The sequence below is a fragment of the Nelumbo nucifera genome, chromosome 2 (assembly GCF_055504915.1).
Source record: "Nelumbo nucifera cultivar China Antique chromosome 2, China Antique-T2T, whole genome shotgun sequence".
NCBI classification, from domain to species: Eukaryota; Viridiplantae; Streptophyta; class Magnoliopsida; order Proteales; family Nelumbonaceae; genus Nelumbo; species Nelumbo nucifera.
The window spans coordinates 17,817,897-17,840,586 of NC_142650.1; the positions used below are offsets into that span (position 1 = coordinate 17,817,897).

The following is a 22,690-nucleotide window of genomic DNA, read 5'->3' on the forward strand; positions in this document are numbered from 1 at the left end:
ATTCTTGCGCTTTCTGGTCTTGAAATTTTTCATTTCCCTTGCCTTCTCAAGAGCACTAACTTGAGCTTCGGAGTGTTCCAACTGGGTTCCTCGCCGGAAGTCTCCAAATTCTTCCTTGTTTCAGGCACCTCCAATTCCATCAGAGGCAAGATAACCGGCAGCTAGGACCAACCGGATTGCGCACCATCAAATTTCAATAAAGCATATGTTTTCTTTTTATCACAAGCCCATTTAAATGCAAATTTACTTGTTTTTTATTGATGTACTTTTACATCTTATTATCAATGTAAAGATGCATTGGTCTGTCATTTGTCAATGCATAAATGTAATGTTGCCAAATACATGCAAAAGTGAATCAAAGTGCAAATTTACCCTAAGCCGGAATTTACACTACATTTGCATCATTTCCAAACGCAGCCTAAGCAATGAACACAAGCGTTTAGCATGGTTTGTTTCGTCTTGAGACAAACTCTAGATTGGCCATGTGTACAATGCTTCATCCAAATCCAGCATTGGTTCCCCTATAGTATACATATACACACACGATCACGTTGCCATGCGGCCAAAGAAAACACTAGGATGGATCGTCCATGTGATTTTCCTGCCGCATGAAATTCCACACTTAGACGACCTGTATTAAATTTTAGAAACCCCAAGGACAAGTATTCCAGGTGCAATCCGATGGGGTCCCCCTTGTCTTGTTGTACAGAAGTTTACCTGTATGGTATGGGGATACAAATACAACTGAATGCATTGCCCACATGAACAAATTGGCCTCTATTCCCATGATTCTTTTGTACTCAATCACTTCTCTCGTTGTGTTGGATTCTTGGAAAATGTCTGTTGCCAAACTAAAAAAGCTCAAGGAAGAAATGCTATTTGATCAGTTCGGGGGGTTCATTAGAGAGCTGACATGAACCAGAAGCTGAAAAGTTGGGTCTGCTTGAGAGCAAAGGTTATCCAACTAGTGCTCTGCTTGGCCAACAAATCCTGCTAAGCTGTTACTGTATGTATGTATGGGGCTCTCTTATGGAAAGTAAGTTAGATCTCAGGAAAAAAAAAAGTTATATCTGATGTTGCTAAGCCAAAACTATGCAGTAGTACCTAGAATTTGGTCAGTGCTAGTCACTAGAGAATATTAGGAGGGTCCATGCGTCTAAAAGAAATCACTTTGAGCAGCATAACATGTGATGATGGCTCATGGCGTTAAAGAAGAGAAGGAAAAGGATTTTGATTTTTGAGATTCAATCGTATTCAGCCCCCGGGCTCACCTTTAACAATTACAACTTCTCTCTGATTCACTGAAATATTACCCGCAAACACATGGAATAAAAAGCATTCAAATAACTATTGTGTATAGTTCCTTTTGGCATTCAAACGAATGAGAGAGAGAGAGAGAGAGAGGTGTTCCACCTCACTTGGAATGCTGTTTGCTCAAACCGTACAAAGGTATTTCAAAAGGGGCTTTTGACTAATTCCTTTTACAACATTCCTATCCACATCAAGATCCGATTCTTCTCTTGGGTGACCCGCACCAAGACCCTTACATTTGAAGGAATTTGACAATCAAAACCATTTAATTAGAAATCTGCCTAGAGATGCACCCAAATTTGTATTAAAGAAAGGGAAATAACTTTTCCTTCCCCTCTCTATTTCATGAAGAAAATGAATTAACAAGAGCTCAGCTTAAATCACTATCAAATCTGCAAGCCATTTAAATTAATGATATTTGGGCAACTAACCAATGTAGCTGGGTTCTGTCTTTGAAGCTGTGGTCAGGGCTAAAACAGGACCAAATTAATTCTAATTCTGCCCCCACACTCGGCAGATTTCAACTGATTAACTGATTCTACCCATAACTTGGGTTACTCTCTCCATTCTACAGGATGCCATTTTTGAAGCCAAACTACAGAATTCGATAGTTTACGGAAAAGGGGCACAATGTTTCATCCCCAATTCCCTTTCCACGCACCTTTGTCCATATACTGAAGATTTGAAGATTCATCCATATAAATTGACATCCAAACTAAAAGTTAGAGTTATGGAGGACTTTACATTGGTGGGGCTGTGGCCCACTTCACGTGCAACCCAAAGGTCCTCCTCCTTTATGGGCTGTGGGCTGAGGTGCCCAATGCATTGTTTGCATTGGGTCTACTTAAAAACGTCCAGACCTGGATGGCTAAATACGCTTTACGTGTCTGGCTACCCAATTGACTTGAGTTTAACGATTTTCAGAGTACATAGTTCTATGTACTAAACTCAAGAAAGGAAAAGAAAAAAAAAAAAGGAAAAGAGCAAAAAGAAGACAAAAGAAAAAAGAGGATTGCAGCCTTTTTACCAAGGGGATTCGTATCAGACGGGACATATAAGAGAGAAGTAGGAGGAGCATGGTAGGTAAGTAGATTACAAACAATCTTAATGTGAGAAAAGTATGTCCTCGTATTAGGGCCCATTATGGAATCAAGGAAGCCAGGTTGGCCTAACTTCATGGCAACTCAAACTAAGCTGGGCTGGAGGACGTTAGCATCCATCCCATCCAAGCCCAGCTCAAGTTTAGAACAAGCTGGCATCGGTCAATCTAAAATTTTGATTAGAAAAGAAAAGAAAAAAGAAAGAAAGAACACAGGGTTGGGCCGTGGGCCACTGGGTAGGGTTAGATCAATAATTGCCATCCGATACTGGTTGTGGCTGACTGGCTCTGCCTGGGGACCTAAACCAAAAGTTTGGATCAATATAATGATGTGGTTGGTATAAAGAAACAAAAATATATTATTACTCAGAGATGAAAGATGGGCTTATCATTTCCAATCTCAGATCCATTTTACTGAATGATGATTTAAGACCAATGAATCCTTTTCAGAAGCTACTTATTTTGTCGGATTTGGATTTGGATTTGGTTGTTATTATTCACATGGATCCTTAACCATAATGGGCCTGGATTAGTAGATTTTCTAGAATTCCATCTAAAATTAACAACTTTTCAGAAGAAATGGAGCATGGAAAGGTAAATAGTTCACTCACTGTAGTGTGCCTTTTAGTCAGGTATCTTTCTTATCTTCTTAACTACTCCATTTATTCTCTCCATCTCTTCTTGGGTTTGTTCTTCCTTTTTTCTCAAAACTTTGTTCTCCTTTAAAAATAGACCTCCCTCACTAGTCACCCCTACTTATTAATGATACCAAACACAATTCTCTAGTGATGGAATCATTCTGATGACAATGTGATTTTAGCCATGTGTCCTTCCATTTCATGTCAAAAGATGTTGTTCTTTGATACCCACTTTTTTATCCCATCAAAAAAAAAAAAAAAAACTGCAAGAAATGCTTTTAGTTTCAGACAAACTTATCATAAGAATCCATGGTGCCAAACAAAGAAACCCAAATAGGTTCCGCAATTGGAGGAGAGGAATTCCATTTCCGTCCACAAATTCAGTCAACTCAAAATGGTATTATACCAAGAAACAGTATCCTACTAATTGCTAAAGAAGGGAATTTGAGAATCTAATCTTTGTATTTGGGAATGGAGAGAGATTTGGCTTAAATCGAATCGGTGTGGATCCCCACATTCCCCCCAGCTTTTGTAATTTTGCTTTTGTTTTCCAAGGGAGGATAAGACGAGTTCGTTGTGAGTCGTTTTTCAGATGAGAACAACGTCGGATGCGTAAAAGGATAAAATACAGGGATGATTTCCTCCTTTACTTCTACCACACGTGGCAGCACGATGAGAGATAAGTGGAAGAGGGAGGGAGGGAGGGGTTTGTTGTTGTTAGGCAGCTGTCTTTTGTCTGGCAAGGGAAGGCACGTGACGAGCACGAGGGCCCTCTCGAATGTCTGTCTTAGGATGCCCAATTCCGAAATCCGAACTTGAGCCCATGGGCCCACGGACCACGGTCCCCGCCCGGCCCACACACTTCAACTCGAGAAAAAGTCACTTGTGGCTCATTAAATGGCAGATGGATGGATCTGTTCTGTTGAGATATGAGAATGAGCCCCAACTCTGTAATAATCACGAAAATGCCATCCTCGTTTCTCTTGTGGTTGCGTTGTGGGGTTGGCCTTGGATTAAATGATGAAATGAACTCTACAGTCTATGTACAGACTACAGGTGTTGAGGTCCGACACCACAAAAGAATCGACCGTCCATGACACCCTCCTACTAAATTCTGATGTAGTAATAATCTTTTTGAGATGGGATGACAAGTACACACTAAAACGAACTAAATAATGACATCTTAAGCGGAGCGTACGCTTGTGGTGAATAGTGATGACCTTTGGCAATTGGCAATGGGCACAGTCGATCTACTGCTAAACGTCTTCAATTAATGGTGGTAATTGAGAGACATTGTCACAAATGGGTCGTAGGCATTTAGATCTTGAAACATATTTCACCACCCAAAAGCCACAGTTGCATTGGCCCATCGCATAACAGCTCTTTAGACTTTATTGTTGATTAATTTTGTTGCTACAACTACAAGCTTTTTCTTTTTGTACCTACGAAGATTAAAAAGCTTTTTTTCTTCCTTCAGTCACAAGTGCAATTATCGGAACAAGATCATAGAAACAGATACGAGAGGGTCGTACACTGGGTGGGAGAGCCTGGTATCTGGATGGTTTCATTCAGTGGATCGGGTAAATGATTGAGCATATCATTAATTCACTATGTATCTTTGGAGAATGGGTTTGCTAAGCAGCTTGTTTTCTTCTGAAAAATAAAGCTTAACACCCAAGAATCTTTCATGGAGGCCCATGGTTGGGGGCCTAAGCCAGCCCCACTTGTCCTCTCATCGTCCTCCGTCTCCATCTCCTTCCAAACTCCAAACTGTGAGAGAGAGAGAGAGAGAGAGAGCGCAAAATCTCAAGCTGCACCAAACATAAAAGGGGAGGATTTGCCTCCGCACATGGCAGGAACCAAGTACAATCACTTTGTTAAAGCCAAGGAAGGTAGGTGTATGCTGTGTTACAAAATACAAATTATTGTGGCAACACTGGTTTTGCAGAACCCAGATGGCAATTTTGTATTTCTAACACCTCAAGTATGGGAACTGGGCCCTCCCCAAAGGTAGGTAAGTATGGGCTATTCCTTCACAGCTAAGCGAAGACCAAACCCTAGGCTGAAGACAGGAGAGAGAATGATGAGATGATCAAGTTGTAAGGGGAGAGGCATTTAACTCTGGACTGGCCCTTATCTTCCATATCCAAGTGGGGTCCCATTTTCTATTATGTGTCTTTTCATGGGTGGCTCCACCACTCATCTTCCCTTTCTATCCATCCATCTATCAACGGCCTGGCTTTGAAAAATGCTTTCAATCTTTGACCGGAGATAATCCACATTGCTACCTTCTTTATGTTAAATTAAGTGTGTATTTATTTTGTTCCAATATCAACTCAGAATGTGATGGACTCTCTCAAGATCCTCAGCCCACCCACCAACTTGGAACCCAGAATTTTTTTTTTAAGAATTTACTCATGACCACATGATTCCAAATCCCTCCCTCATTTCCAGGATGAAATTAAAATTATGGTAGGTGCTAGTTTTCCACTATTGAAAAGACTGATGACAACTGATACAAGGGCGCTTTCTTTCCCTTCAAACCTGGAAAATCATCTCTGTCTCTCCAGTGCTGGTTGTTTCATTCATGGACAACTATCTGTAATGAATCCCCCTCTATGTTGGCAGGTAAGAGTGATACAAGTTGTTAATGCTGCAATAACAAATTCAAGTGGATGTACTACTGGGTATGTATGGTGAATGGAGCTTTGTTCTATGGAGGGCTCATGGACTAGTTATCTTGAAGATGAAGGATTATTTAATTCTTTGTGGTTCACATCATCTAATTAATTTGATATTCAGAGCAAACCATGAAACTAACAGATTGCATCATTGCTCTGGTGGCAAGTTTGATGTAACCTTCTTTAGATTGGCCAACTGATTCATGGATTCCACTTTTATGCGTAAGTGGGAATTGAATGCAACAACTTAAATAACATTTTGTTCATCATCACTGGAAGGAAGGGACCACATTCCTGAATCCTGATCTGACCCTAGTTCCTGTTAAGACTAAGTAAGTAATCAACTACTAATTAAGCGGGGATTCAGTGGATTAGAAAGTAGAAAGCCTCTGGTCAGTTGGATTATCAGTAACCCTTTTGTTGTATCAGTGATGAGCTGATAAGGTCATTAATTAGTCGTCTGATTTGCCAAACTGAGGATCAGGACCACCTGATGATCAAGGGTTTAATTCCCACCTAATTAGAGAGTAGAGAATCCCCAACAAATTAAAGAGGAAATAAAAATGAATAATTAAGCATTTGATTTTATACATAGGGCATTTCTAGGATTCAACAGGTTGTTCTCCCACTCCTACCAAGATTACTGAATTGGATCATCCGATCAAATTGAATTCTTATTCCAATCATCCTCTGAAATAAAATAATTTTGACAATCCTAGAAATTAGACTGCCAAGTTGGAATTTTCATAAGGGTTTGTACCACAACGGTCAGAAGATACCCAGTGGCGATGCTTTTGCATAATTAGCTATCATCATGTTCCAAAATGCAAATGCCAACTCAAGCACTACAACAACTGCGATGTATAGAATCTGTAGTGATCATGGCTTTGTTGTATAATTGTGCCATCTCCCCCTTTAAAAACTATATCACCCTAAACATGTCAGACGACTAATATTATTGAATTTAATAAACTATATAACTCATTAATTGGACAAGAATAATAATAAACTTGAACCCCCCCCCCCCACCCCCTTTACTGTTTAAACTCTTAACTCATCATCTAAAGATTACTTTACATTATTATCTAATAATGTATTGGAAGTAATCCTGATTTAATTAAACAATATTAATTCTTATATTTCTCACCATCCAGGCCTTGTAAAGAAAAGCAGTAACACTAGACAAAGTAGGAAGAAAAGGATCCCAAGAAAATCATCACATCAGAGCTCATGTGTAATAATTAACATTATAAAATTAATAAAGAAAAACAGCTTTACGCATTGTTTTTCTTTACTAATTTTCTAGTAGTGAAGAAAAACAATAATTAATTATTATATATTGCCTAGTAGTATCATAAACACATGCATGTAATTATACTTTTGAAATTAAATCTTGTGATGACTGTGATTTGTTGGTGATATTCCTAACTAGCAACTAACTAACAAGAGCACGAGGTTAAGTAATAAAAATAAACTAAGGGTTAAGCAATCATCTATACCACGTTCTCTCTTATCTTACTCATCCATTTGTTATTATAATAATGGAGAACAGAGAAGCAGAGAGTTGTAGATACATGAACTGGACAAACCATGTTCTAGATTCAGATGCAGAAACCCACACACCGGAAATTTGTTTCAACTAAGGAAATTCATATATGGCGTCAATTGATGTAGTACATATCATACTTAAAAGGCCACTCACTAGTCACTAGTCATAACTCATAAAACTAATGAACAGAACGAAAGAACACAATCAAACCAAAATCCTAGCTGCCGGTGTATGGCTTGTAGCTCCGTTATCAGCGTGAATTGGGGAGTGAATCACTAATGAAATGTTTGGGAGTGCTTAAAAATAAATGCTTATTGAATATAAGTATTTATTTGGGTGAGGATTATTATATCATTAAACACTTATTAATATTTAGGAAATAAGTCTGAAATAAGTGTTTATTTTAAAAATAAAGGCTTTTTTTTTAAGTCCAAATTTTCAGATTTTTTTTAAGTGGTCCTACAATAGAAGTGATTTTATAAAAGTATTTTATAGAAATATTTATATCAAAGTACTTTTATGAAAGTAATTTTGTAAAAGTATTTTTATAAAAACACTTCTATCAAAGTACTTTTATTCATTCACTTTATATTAAATATTTTGAAATTTTGAAAGAAAATAAATGACAAAAAGTCACAATTACTTATTTAAGTACTTATTAAAGAAAAAGATCACCAAATACTCAATATAAAACAAGTGTTTATTTTGAAAAAATTAAATGTCAAATATAAATAAATATTTATTCCAATAAACACTTATTTTAACATAACCACTCCCAAACATGGCTTAACTACGACAGGAGCAGAAGCACCCAACCCATATAGCGATTAAGGCCACCCATTATAAGAATAGTTCGTGTGTAATTAATTAGCAGCTCAGTCTCAGTCAGTAAGTCATGGAGTATCGGCCCATGCCGCATATGAGACGAGAGCCCATGCGCCCTCAAAACAAGATTCACATGCCCATGTATCCATAAAGCCAGGCATCTGACATCGTCTCTAATCAAACGCTTTTTACATTGATTCATTATTTATTTTAAGTTTATCTGTTGCTCAGGCAGCAGCATTTCTTTTTTTTTTTTTTTTTTCGTTTCTTTTCTCGCCTTTCTGCTGCGCTGCTGCTCTTCTTTCTGCTTCTGCATCTAGGTCTGTACTCTGTAGCTTTGTGCCTTTGTGCCTCTAGAGTCAACTTTTCCATGCACGTTACCGTTGTAACAATATTATTTCTTGATATTTGTATCAGTGTTTTCTTAATCGGTGCAAATTGGCATTTCTTTTTGGGAGGTCTAATAATTAGGTGGGTCGTTCAGGAATCTGAACATGGTCAGGATCATCAAGAGGAACCATTAATTGGTAAGGAGTATGGACTAAGGAGCATACCAGATCAATTATAATTCTTGATTCATATATAAGCTACTTCTAATTTCGATGGCAACTTGCATCTTGGGGTTGGGGCAGAGTTTTTTTTCTTCACCGCTCCAAGGCATAAACCATGTCTGGGCGTCTCAGTAATTGGAGAATTGGAGCCATCCAATCAATCAAGGTATTGTTTGTTTGTTCCATGTGGGTTTTGAGCAACAAATGGTCTATGGAAAACAACATAAATGTACCATTTACCTAATACAGACAAGCTAGCATGTATGCAAAATTAAGTAAGTAGCCAGAAGCTTACAGGACGTTAATTACACAGTTTTGGTCCGATGGATGGGTCACTGGCGTTGCGTCTGTACTCTGTAGTAGGCAATATTGCTCTACCAAAATTTAATTACACAGTTTGAATGAATCGCAATGCCCTGAATAATTCATTCTCTCACTGTTTATGGACATTTTTGGCCTCGAAATCATCACTACGCTTTCAGCTTCAACAAGCTGAATCAGTTGCTCAGTTGCTCTGGTGAAGAAAGGAGGTAGCTCGATCAGTCGAGTCGCCCATCCCATCCCAGAGTTGGCCCACCAATAGGAATGAGTCGATCGGTACTCAGTAGGCAATTTGCATAGTTTGAATACGAGCACCAACAACAGCTGCTGCTGCTTCTTCTTCTGGTACCCACCACCACCACCTCCACCATCAAATTTCATACGTAATGGCACTAGCGATGTCACCACCGGTCTCAAAGACCCCCACTGTATCTGCACATACCCCACCTGAACGCGTCCCCTCTGCCCACCGTACGTCGCATCTGGGGGAGGAGAAGTCCAGATAAATACAAATGATATTCAGAATTTGTTGTCTATTATGTTAAGAATACAACCCCGAGTGGTGTAAAACCGACCAGGCAACCTCCTTTTCTACCTGGGTGATACATCTTTGCAAGACTTAACCGCTTCTGTATTCACATAGACATCCATAAATAAACTGCTTTAGAGTTTAGAATTTAGAAATAGAAATAAATTAACCACAACAAACCGATAGAAAGAAACTATATAATAAATTATATGCCAAATTAAGAGTACGAATTAGTTAACTGGTCCAGATTAAGAAAGAATAACTAGTTGATTATGCGGATGCGGTTAATTCGGTTAACATTAATTAATAGCCGTTGAAATGTCAGTTGAGTAAACAAACATCGAAAATTACGATGAACTGAACTGAACTTAATTCGTAGATTCGCCGGGTCGGATGGTGGGTTCGGTCACGACTTCATTCACCTTTCTTATTTTAATACTGCTGCTTCGAAGTTCGAATTGCTCAAACGGAAACTCAGTTTTGTTGGCGTGAAATTCCGAAAGTAATCGGATTCAGTCAGTGTAAAGCCCGTTTCAAGAATATCTCCCCGTGACATGAAATAAAGCATAAATGGTTTCGATATAAGATTGTAAAGACTGTTCGAACGGGTTTTGCACTAATCGAAGCCGATCTCATTTCCAAAGGGGGAATTTTCATTGAGCTGACACACATGGTGGCGCCGCCGCCGCCGTCGGTGGTTACGGGACGCTCGAAGCGGTGGCGGCTGCGACCATCTCTTGTCTTCGTTCACGATTGAGCGTCAAAATTGAAAATTCACGCTATCCTTAAATAATTAAATTCCACCGTTTCTTCGAAGTTCGAAGGACAAAAAACGGCAAACCCTCGTGACGTCATGCTTCCCTCACGTGATTACTCCTGGTTGGCATCTCACTTGAAGCGTCTGATCTTCCATGCAATCAATGGGATACAAAGAATAAGTGGGCCAAACCATAGACTACAACCTCTATCAACCTAATGTTATTATACGCACTTTATTATCGTAGACTTTTGAACACTCAATTTTGTCCAGCTAGCATATAGCAAGGGATTGGAATATTACAACTTCAATCATGGCCCCACGGATCGCACGCTTGAGTTCAGCTAATGGATAGGTGGGCCACCACTCTTATGATGATAAACATAGAGAAAATGGTGCCCAGTGCTCACACAACGACACTCGTCAACTAAAATTCCATTGTATTTATTTGTAGGAACATATATATTTAAGAAATTAAATGTGGGTTAATTAGGAAAAGTTTTGTCCTGTTTAATATATATATATATAAAAGCATAATTAGCAGATACGTGGGGACTTGGAGATAAATCATATCTTAGGGTTCTTTCTCAGTTCTCACTCACACTTCCGATCAAAAGATTCCAGAAAGCAACAAAGGGAACTAGAAATAGAAAAAAGAGAAAAGGAGAAGATATAAAGCAGCCTGCAGCCGGCTTGGTGTACACTTTGTTATTTCTTATATATATTCTTTCTTTTTTCTATGTTGTTGATTAATAATCAAAGCAATCATCCAATAATTACTTCTTACAAACCTAATAGCTTTTGAAGATTGGGGAACAATAACAGCTCACCTTTTTCTTCCCTTTTAACGTTTTAAGAAAGTTCTTTGTTGCGTGTTCATACTTCTTACCATCATCACCATTTGTCTTGGTGTAAAAATTGTTAAAATCAATTTATCCTCAGTTTGGGAGTGCTTATTATTCCATAAATAAGTGCTTATGAGTATTTAATGAAAAAACTTTTCTTTCAAACAGGATAATATAGGTATTTTAAAAACCGCACATGATGGGTTAAACACATGCTGAAAAAACACTTAAAAATAAGCCATAATTTTTTTGGGGGGTTAAAAATGATTTTATTTCCTGGAATAAGCAGTTATTTGGCTTTCTTCCAAAATACATATAAGTGCTTATTGGTGTTGTCCAGAATAAAATAAGTGCTTAAGATAAGCACTCTCAAACTGGTTCTTAATTTATACAAAAATAGAATTGGTTAATTATAATCATCTCGGGCCCCAAACAGAACTGAAGATGAATTGGTTCTTTAGGATTAAATTTAGTTTATATATACATATGGATGTGAATTGCGAAGCCATGGATAGCAAGGACAAAGACCTGAAAGCTACCGGAAACTGGTCCCTTTGGAGGTCAGTTCATGAGTCCTATTATATATATCGGTTCATTAGTTATCTGTTGGAATTTGCTTTTTTGTGGGTCACTTATCATCACCAAAAGCATGATACTAGTTTTTCAACGATAGAATATGCATTTGATTTGGCAAGAAATTATCTAAAGTTCATCACGCGTGGCTCTGGATAATGTACTGTGTAAATGCAGTACTTGAAAAGAAAAAGCATGTCATCTGTACTTAGCTTGCTACTGCTTGCACGCACATCAAACTCCATTTTTCCCAAGGCTCTGTTTGTTTTGAAGAGTATAGATTTCGGGTTCAGCTACTATTAAGTACTTTTATACTTCATTATTTGCAGAGCAAACAAACAAAAATGAAATAAAACTTGAATCAAAAGCAAACCAGAATATGCTCTCAAAGCCATTTTTGTACTACTGTGTCTTTAAAGAATCTTGTTATGGTAAAAATAGGAATCAATTAAATTAAATTAATTCAAGATTTGGTTCCCCACATCTGGTACTATAATTATTATTTCTTTTGGTAAGATTTCCCCGCAATTATAAACCCATTAAATACTAGACAGTTAACCACTCATGAAGCTGGATTTTTCGAAATACCAACATAAATGTCATAAAGAAAAATATCCCCCCACCCACCACCTAAATTTCTCTTTCAATAAATTAAACCTAACCAATATGCAGACTACCCTCTTTGAATTATAATTAATTCATGGATACCATTATTCATCTCATATCCTCATCATTACCATCATCTAAGCCTTGTCTCAATTATATGAGATCTGTTACATGAATCCAGTTTCGCTATTATAATCTGTTTAATGTCATATTTATTGTTAAATTATGAATGATTAAATCTCCTCGGACCAATGTCAGACTTACATGCATATGACTCTCAACATTGGAATATCCAATGATGAGTAGAGCAAGACATACTTTCCTTGAAATTGAATTATAAATTAATTAATTAGTATATGTGCGTCGATAGCTATCACAATCAAAGTCGATGAACCAAAACAATTTTGGGTTCACACATTACATGTACCATTTTTAATGAATGAGTGGGTTCCTGGCTGGCTCATCATATACATTAACTCGCTTCTTTCGTCCTTTTTCCCATGCCACTGCTTTCAACTCCTTCCAACTTATAAATTCAATTCAATTCCAACCTCTCTTCCACCTGGACTATACAGACTGGTCCTGACTCACTAATGTCAGGAAATAAAATCATATATTTTTTTCTTATTTTCTCTTAATTTTTGGGTATATGTTATGGTGGATATTGGTAGATATGAAGATTTAATTGCACCACTTTTTTTAAGCTTAAAAAGACAAACTTCATTAAAAAAACGCTCAGAATACTTCCCACAAGATACAATCAGCAAAAATAATCCGATAAAAATAATAAAGAAATAACCCGAATATTATAGCTGGTCCTGAAGTAATGAGACCATGAGCATCGAGAAAAAAGAACTCCCGTAGTAATGAGACTATGACCCACGTCTATCCATACGATATTATAGCTGTACATTGGAAACATCTTAGTATTTACATGTTATTATTCATTGAAAGACATTCTCAATGTACAGTTGTAGTTTCGTTTGAGTAGGCATAGGTAGAATTTAAGTGGGCAGGAGATTCAGAGTTGCAAAAAGAGGGTCAATCCTCCAACAGAGAGACTCCCGTAGCAAGCAGAGTTCGACTTCAGTCAGGGCAAATCTCATTCAGGCAGCTTTTACTGCCTTGCATTGGCAATATCTTCGTATTTATATACTTTATTTCATGAGGAGATATTCCCGATACAAAATTACAAATGGCTGTTAGAATAGTGTGGTGACAGATTTGCCCATATAAAAGCCGATCTCTAGCAAACATAGGTTCCACATACAAACCCCAAAATCGCAGTATCTAAACACAACCTTTGAAAACCTCTCATGTGCCACAATCAATATGTAGGGACTAGGGACACTCTGATGGATGGGCTCCACAGATATTTTCAAAATGAAAGTTAGCGCCATAAGTTGATCTTTGGTCATACTGTGTGCAGGTTTCTTGTGAAATTATTTTGGGAATATTTCTTGATTTCTTCCATCCAAAGATGTAGGGTATTGAATAATTTAGGTGTGGCGTGTGGGAAATGGGCTTTTTTTATCCTATCCACCGACACACCCCACCTTTCTTCTTTGACATAGCTTCCACAAATCTTTAACCCTTATTTTCTCCTCGAGGGAGGGAGAAGATAGAACACCGTTTGATGAAATCTAAAGTAATATAACAATTTATTAGTAAAGAAATCGACCATTTTCTGGTCAGGCATTGTCATTTGCTGTAGGGATATCAGTGGACCGAGTTTTGGTGGATTTGTTTAAATAAAATTAATTTGAACGGATTAAACCAGATTAATAAGACATATTGAATTGGATTACTTCAGATTTAATGGATTAAAGTATCTATTGGATTAGATTGGATATACTCCATTTGTAATGAATTTATATTTAACTGGATTGGACTGAACTAATATCTGGTCTATTAATATAAGATAAGAATAGGCATGTCAATGGACCAGGTTTGAATTGGACCCAATCTAAATTAAAACCAATTTGAACAATTAATTTGGATGGTCCAAACATTGAATTGGACCAGTAAATTAATAGTTTAAAATTTTTCTTTTTGATAATATAAGCTTAATTAAAATAATTTTTATATGGTAATAAATCAAGTGTTTTTTTAAATAAAACCATCTTATATAACGTTATGTAATTTACCCTTTTAGATATATATATATATATATAACAAAAATTACAATAAAAAAACCATTAAACCTTCATGTATTATTAAATATAAGCACGGATCTTAACTGGTTTTGAAATAGTAATAGCTGGTTCCGGCCCAATTACAATCGGACACAATTAAAACTCAGAACTAAAAACCTGTATAATCAGTTGCGTTTTCTTCTATGCAGTAGACCCTATACATCAAATAAAGGCAACGGGTATGTTAGTTGAATACTCATCAAGCGAAAGAGAAAAATAAAACAATATGGTAGTAGAATGATACAATGAAGAAGGCTGATCATGAGTTCAAATCAGCCCTCCATCAAGGTTCAAAATATCGATATGTTCGATACGTCAGTAGGGGCATATCGGACGAATTGATAACTTTTTTCTTTTTTTTTTTTTTTTTGAAAGTGGTTCAGGGGAGCCAGTTTAGGACTCTACCACCCCCTGAACCGGTTAGACCCCCAATTAATACACACTATAGGGGAGTACCAGAGGGGTTCCAAAATGATGCATATCGATTGATACGTATCAATACTTTGAACCTTACCCTTCACAACGTCTCACAGTACATTCCTACAGTATATTAGAAACATCTCCCAATAATAATACTATAAATGATGATATCATCAGCGAAAAACATTCCCAATACCCAGTGGAAACATGCTGTGGGACATTGTGGGAGGCAATCTTGTGGGAGATTGATTTGATCTCGCTGAACATATCCAACGAATCTTCCAAATCATAAATTGGTCTTACTTCAAAATGATCCACACGTTGATCTCTCTATCTTCTACTAATAGGCCTAAAATGAGCCCAAAAGCGATGCTATATGATTAGGTTAGAAATAGTAAACCCTATCTTTGGTGACAAAATATTGAATTTTTCGTTTTGAAATTTTAATGATGTGACAGTTAATTTTGTTTTGAAAACATATCTATTAGCAAACACCCCCTTAATTAATCACTAATATTATTTGCGAAAAAACTCATAAGTACTAGTAAAAGGTGGGGTTGAGATAGTGAGATAGAGCTAGACGGAGAGATTGAACAAGTGGTTAGTTTAACTTGGAGTGTCTCATCATCCATCTATGTGATGTGTTGGGAAACTCCCTAATTGACCAACTGGCTCAAGGTTTGTGAACACGCTCCGTGATTGGTTTAAAACATGTGATTCTTTGAATTTTAGGCATCTCTTTCCCTTAAATAACAAGCTTTATAAATTCTAATCTTCCACTCTCATGACTCTTGACTCTTATGTTACGTAATAATTAATTACGTAATAATAATTAAATATATATATTTTTTTTTTTGAAATGTACCCAAAGTATTTTGTAATGGAATGATTTTTCTTTTGATTAAGTGTTAATCGTTCTTTCCTCCGAACTGGCCGTTTGTCGAACTGACCATATGTCGATGCCCCTATTAGTTTCGCTGTTGGCACTTTGCCAGAGCTTTTATTTGCATCTTTTGCTTTTGCTTGTCCATGCCGAGGTCCATGTTAGTTCGGCATCCTAGTCCTTTGGCTCTGGTAGTGACTTAGTCCACTTCGCCTGGTGACCTATAGGTAGTATCGTCTCAAATTAACGACGTTCCAAGCTCGGGGTACTTGTTTGCCCTCTAAAGTTTCGAACTCGTATGCCCCCCCGAGCGCTCTCTTTACTCGGTAGGGTCCTTCCCCAATTCGGTCTGAGTTTGCCCACGCCGGGCTCGGGAGCCATGATCTTACGGAGAACCAGGTCGCCGACGCGGAAGTTCCACTTTTTCTCTAGCGTTGTAGTACCGAGCTACCTTCTGCTGGTAAACTGCGGTCTGGATGTACGCGAGGTCTCTTGCCTCGTCCAGTAGATCGAGGTTGGTGCGTAACTCATCTCCGTTAGTTTGATCATCGTATGCTTCTAGTCGCAGTGTAGGTATTTCGATCTCCGCCGGGATTACCGCTTCAGTGCCATAGGTGAGGTTAAAGGGGGTTTCTCCTATGGCGGTTTTTTCCATGGTTCAGTGAGCCCATAGAACACTTGGTAGCTCGTCCGCCCACAACCCTTTAGCTCGGTTTACTCGTGCTTTCAGTCCGCGGAGGATAGCTCTGTTCATTACTTTTGTCTGACCGTTTGCCTGCGGGTGTGCGACCGATGTGAAGTTCTGCCGAATTCCCATATCTTGGCACCATTCCTGAAACTTGATATCCTTGAACTGCTTGCCATTTTCAGAGATCAGTACCCGAGGTAACCCGAAGCGACATACTATGTTCTTCCAAAAGAAGTTCTGTACGTTTCGGGTTGTAGCTATTGCCAGAGGTTCAGCTTCTATCCACTATGTGAAATAATCTACCGCTACCACTAGGAACTTCCTCCCACCCGTTGCTGGCGGGAAAGGCCCCAGGAGGTCGATGCCCCATTGCGCAAAGGGCCATGTACTGGTGAGGTACTTGAGGTTGGCGGCAGGATGATGGTGGATATTAGCATGCTTCTGGCATTTGTCACATTTTCTGACGAGCTCGACGGCCTCTGCCTTCATCGTTGGCTAGTAGTACCCTTGTCGAAGTGCCTTTTGGGCGAGGGTTTTGCCGCCCAAGTGTCCGCCGCACAGACCTTCATGAGTGTCGTGGAGTACGAGCTTGGCTTCGACAAGTCGCAAGCAACGCAAGTAGCGGAGCGTGTAAGACTGTTGGTACAGCCGTTCGTCTATTATGACGTATTTGGCTACCTGGCGCTGCACCATCCTAGCTGCATTGCGGTCCGCAGGGAGGGTCCCATCTAGCAAGAAGCTCGCGAGTGGGTCGACCCATCTCTCTGCTTCAAGGACGGGAGCTACCTCTTCTGCCCCACCGAGAATGCTAGGCCGAGGTAAGTCCTCTATGTACACGATTCTCATGGTGTTGTGACTTGTGCTAGCTAACCGGAACAAGGCATCGGCCTCAGTGTTCTCTGACCTCGGGATTTGCCTGATGAAGTGAAGTTGAGCAGAGCCTCTTTTACTTTTGCCAAGTATGCGATCATAGTGAGCTCGCGTGCTTCGTATTCGCCCGTAACCTGGTTGACCACAAGCTGGGAATCGCTGCAGATAACTATGTGTTTTGCTCTTACCTTTTGCGCTAAGTTCAGCCCGGCTATCAGTGCCTCATACTCCACCTCATTGTTGGATGCCGCGAACTCAAAGCGTAGTGCATATTCCAATTTTGTGCCACTCGAGCCGCGCAGCACTATTCCAGCCCCGCTGCCCTACTGGTTAGAGGAGCCATCTACGTGAACGATCCAGGGCTCTTCATCCCAGTTTGCGTTTGGCCTAACTAGGAGAGATGCCACACTGGCAGCTACTTCACGGGGTTCGAACTCTATTGGCTTGGGAGCTCCGGGCTCACCCGAACTGGGGATCTCGGGCTCAACCGGCCTAGGGATTTCGAGGCTAAACATGCACTCGGCGATAAAATCTGCTAAGGCTTGGACCTTAATAGCAACTCGTGGCTTATACTGAAGGTCGTACTCGTTGAGCTTGATGGCCCACTTCGTTAGCCGACCAGAAACCTCGGACTTGAGTAAGACTTGCCTCAGAGGTCTGTCAGTCAAGACGATGACAGTGTGAGGCTGGAAATATGGGCAGAGTTTCTGAGCTGCAATTACCAGAGCGTATGCTAGCTTTTCTATCTACGGGTATCTCGTCTCTGCTCCCTGCAAAATTTTACTAACATAATAGACGGGCCGCTGGACCCGATCTACTTCTTTTATTAGTACCGAACTAACCACCTCATCGCTTGCTGAGAGGTACAGTTCTAAGACCTCACCCTCCTCGGGTCTGGCTAAGATTGGCACACTAACAAGGTAGCTTTTTAGCTCGTCGAACGCGAGCTGGCAGTCTCGGGTCCATTCGAACCCTTTGCCTTTGATTGCCTTAAAGAAAGACAGACAGCGGTCTGCCGATTTGGACATGAAGCGGCTCAGAGCGGCTATGCGGCCGTTTAGCCTCTAAACCTCTTTTACTTTTCGGGGTGGTCTCATATCTAGGATGGCCTTTATCTTGTCCGGGTTGGCCTCAATACCGCGCCGGTTGACAATGTACCCTAGGAACTTACTCGAGGTGACACCGAAGACACATTTGTTTGGGTTCAGTTTCATACTAAATTGACGTAGAATTTGGAAGACAGAATCTAAGTCTTTTATTAATTCCTGTGAAAACTGCGTCTTGACAACCATGTCGTCTACATAACATTCTATTTTCGTGTCAATTAAAGGCCGAAACAGTTTATTCACAAGTCTTTGGAAGGTCGCCCCAGCATTCTTCAATCCGAAGGGCATGACCTTATAGCAGTATAGGCCGAACTCAGTTATGAAGCTGGTTTTTTCCTCATCGGACTAGTCCATCCTGATTTGGTTGTAGCCTGAGTAGGCGTCCAAGAAGCTTAGCAACTCATGTCCCGAGGTCGCGTCCACAAGGCGGTCAAATCTAGGGAGGGGGAAGCAGTCTTTTGGGCAAGCTCGGTTCAGGTCGGTGTAGTCGACGCACATGCGCCACTTGTCGTTTGCCTTTTTCACCAGCATTGGGTTGGCTACCCAGCTCGGGTAATGAACTTCCCTTATGAAGTTTGCTGCGAGGAGATTTTCGACCTCCTCGTCGACCGCCCTCTAGCGCTCCGGGGCTAAGTTGCGTTTCTTCTGTCTAATGAGTCTGACTACAGGGTCAGTATTAAGTTTGTGAGTTATAAGGCTAGGGTCAATACCGGGCATATCGGCCGCGGACCATACAAAAATATCTAAATTTTCAAGTAAGAAACTCACCAGTTCGGTTCGTAGAGGCTTCTTGACGGAAGCACCGATCTGTAGTGTTCAAGCCGGGTCCGTAGCCGAAGTCGGGATTGCGACCGTTTCCTCTGTGGGCGAAGCTCGTTCCTCGCCCTGCTCCGTAGGCCGCTCCAGATCAAGGTCGTCGGCCACTTTGGTTTTTCCCTTCAGGGCAGCAACATAGCACTTGCAGGACTCAAGCTGGTCACCCCGCGCTACCCCCACACCGAAGTTTGTAAGGAACTTCATTGCCAAATAGTAGGTGGAGACCACTACCCGTAGGACATGCGTAATTGGCCGCCCTATTATGGCATTGTATGGGGAGGGGGTCGCGACCACCAGGAAATAGTTGTTGAGTCTCACCACACAAGGCCATGTGCCGACTTCCACAGGTACTGTTATTTTCCCAAGGGGCCTGACTTCCTCTCCGCTGAAGCCTACCAGAGGAGTGTTCGCGGGCTTCAACTCTCTCTTCTGCAACTGAAGCTGGTCAAATGCCGACTTGAAGAGGATGTCTGCCGAGCTACCTGAATCCACAAGTACGCGCCTGACTTCGAAGTCATTGATCCTTAGTTTTATGACAAGCGCATCATCGTGGGGGTAGTGGACCCCTCGCGCATCGTCTTCAGTGAAGAGAAATGGTTCTTCCGTCTTCGGCCTCTTTGGAGGGTTCTGTTCTTCTCGGGCTGCTTCGCGAACTGACATTCGGGCCGCTGCTGAAGTACAACCTGCTACCACCGAACCTCCCACTATCACGTGGATGGTTCCCCGAACTGGCCTCTCTTCCGGAGGTTGTCTTTGCGATGGTTCGACTGGCCTGCTGCTGGATTCGGGGGCATCTCTTCCGTGCTCCCCTTGCCGACCTACCTTATTATTATTATTATTATTATTATTATTATGCAGTACAAAATTTCTCAAGTACCCGCGATGGATGATTCCCTCTATCTCGTCCCGGAGATTACTACATTGCTCGGTACTATAACCGTGATCTCTATGGAAACTACTGTACAAGTTTTTATTTCTCTCGTTTGGGTTCCCTTTCAGGCGAGGTGGCCATTTGACGTATGGGGCATCTTTGATCGTCATCAAGATCTCAGTTCGCCTTGTGTTTAAGGGTGTGTAGTCCGTCCGAGCTGCTAAGGGAGCTCGGAACGGCTGGCTCGGCTTTGCCTCCCGGGCTGGGTTTTTTTCTTCTATCAACTGGGTTGGAGGGCTCGCCTTCCCTCTTCCTTTTCTCGATCCCGCTTTCAGTCCTTTGGTTGATCTCTTCCTCTGTTTTCATGAACTTATCCGTGAGCTTGAGGAATTTGGCCACGGTCGCGGGCTGGTTAGCTACCATGTGCCATTTGAACTCCTTGTGCGTTACTCCTCTCTTGGCCGTCGCGAGCTGTACCGTGGGGTCTAGTCACGGTATCTGCAAGCACGCATCATTGAACCGCTTGATGTAGCCCCGGATGGACTCTCCTTCCCTCTGGACTACTCTGAAGATGCTTTCCTCGGTTCTGGGGCACCGCTTGCTGGTAACGAAGTGTGCGGTGAAGACCTGCACAAACTGGGTCCAGCTTCTTATTGACCCGAGGGCCAGGTTCCTGTACCAAGTGCGGGCCACCCCCTTGAAGGTGGTGGTGAAGGCCACGCACATGCACGATTCACTGGTCCTGGATAGGTGCATTTGGGACTGGAAGGCGTCGATGTGGTCGTTGGGGTCGAAGGACCCATCATACTTGTCCAAAGGGGGGAGCTTGAAGTCTCTGGGCATGGGGACCGCAAGGAGTTCTGATGAGAGGGGGGAAGGAACTGAGAGAATAGGGGCAGCTTTTTCCTCGTCCGAGCTTGTCTCTTCTTTACCTCTAAGCTCGGGCAGGACACGGGCGGCAGTTCAGCGACTTCCCCGATGCCTTCGTTGCTGAGTGGGCCTTGTACTGGCGCTGCTAGCCTCCGTGTTGCCGAGCTCGATGGGCCCAGACTATTGGTAGTCTGCCTCTAGGACGCTAAATCGATTCTTTGTCAACGGGAGCTCAGACTTGGAGTGTCGAGATACTGACTTGGCAGGCGAGGTCCCCGACCCGCCGGCGAGCTGCGAGGGTGATTTTTCCTTCTCTTCGGCCCGGGGATGAGGCCTGGCTCTTGTGGGGATTCTGAAGCTGGGAGGCCTCTCCTCGGTGATGGCGTCCACCCTGAGGGGAGGGTTTAACTAGCTTTGGAGCAGGTGCCGAGGTGGAAGCAGTGGTTGGTTAAGGGGCAGTTAGGGGAACTCCTGCTGATAGTGGTACTGGGAGATGTGGTGCAACACTTGGTGCTGCTGGAATTGTTGCATTTGGGCTTGCATTGCCCGCATGCATTGCATTAGGTCGTCAAACTGGTTCTGGTTGGTCGCTAGGGGGACAACAGTTGGTTCAGTAAAGGTTGTTTCGATAGGGAGTGGAAAGGGGACGTTCATGGCGAAGGCTTACGGATGCCTCTGTTTGTGGCGCATTCAGGCTGGGGATCCCATCCCCCTTCCGGGGGATGGTGAACTGTCCGATGCACACCACGGGGACTTGAAGTTGTTCCCCGGTGGTGTTCATCTCCGTGCCACGTCCGGCGTTGCTGGAAGAAGCCTTGAGTGTTGGGATTTTTTGGAGAAAAAAGAGGTTATGAGAGTTTTAGAGGGAGACTTTTAGAAGCGTTTCCCACAGACGGCGCCAATTGATGGTGCACAATCCGGCCAGTCCTTGCTGTCAACGACCTTGCCTCTGACTGGAGCAATAGGTGCCTGAAACGGAGAAAGTGGGGAATCTCCGGGGAGGAACCCGATGAGATTGCTCCGAAGCTCAAGTTAGTATTCTCTCAAAGGCAAGATAAAACCAGATGGCGCAAAGTTCACATACTTTGCTCTTGGGGGGTAGGGAGCCTTTTATAACCACTTCGCTTACTCACTCCTAAGCTTCTGTCAAGTTGGGTATGATTATCTCTGCGCTCCTGCCAGTTCGGGTGTCATCACGTCTGCTGGGGGTAGAACCGCCACTGCTCTCTTTGTCAGATCCGTCTCTGCAACTGGAGATGGCGGTGGCGGTGGCCGTTGAAATGCGGCTGTCAAGCGTCAGATCCCAAGTCAGTCAGGTGCGCCGCTCCTGGGTACGGACTTCCTCGGTGTCAGGCGTGGTACGGTTGTTCAGTTTGGCGTCCTGGAGGCGAAGTGCTGGAGTGGTGAGCGAGGTGAAGTCTTGAGTTCGGATAGAGGTGTGTCCCGAAATGCCATGGGGCAGGCCAGTTCGAGTTGTTGCCCTTTGCGTTTGTAAGGCTCGGGGCCTAAGGGAGAGCTCGGGCTCCTTGCGGGGAGTTCGGGCTCCTTGTAGGGGGTTCGGACCGCTGGTTCCTCCTTTCAGAGCTTGCGCCTTGGGCGTACTGTTGTGCCGAATTGTTGCCTTTACCACGTATTGAGTGATTACGAGATCGGGCCAAATCTTCCTTCATCAATTTACTTTTCATA

The 22,690-nt window shown here is 41.8% G+C and overlaps 1 long non-coding RNA gene across 2 annotated transcripts; it reads right to left on the reverse strand.

Annotated features, from left to right (window-relative positions):
• Positions 1–8,864: 8,864 nt before the first annotated feature.
• Positions 8,865–10,254, reverse strand: LOC148801964 (uncharacterized). 2 transcript variants are annotated; one of them, XR_016083036.1, is made up of 2 exons: positions 9,873–10,254; positions 8,865–9,604 (listed from the first exon to the last, which is right to left on the reverse strand). It is a non-coding gene; the product is annotated as an uncharacterized LOC148801964 (long non-coding RNA). The 2 variants fall into 2 exon arrangements; XR_016083035.1 differs by having other exon boundaries at positions 9,868–10,254.
• Positions 10,255–22,690: the final 12,436 nt, after the last annotated feature.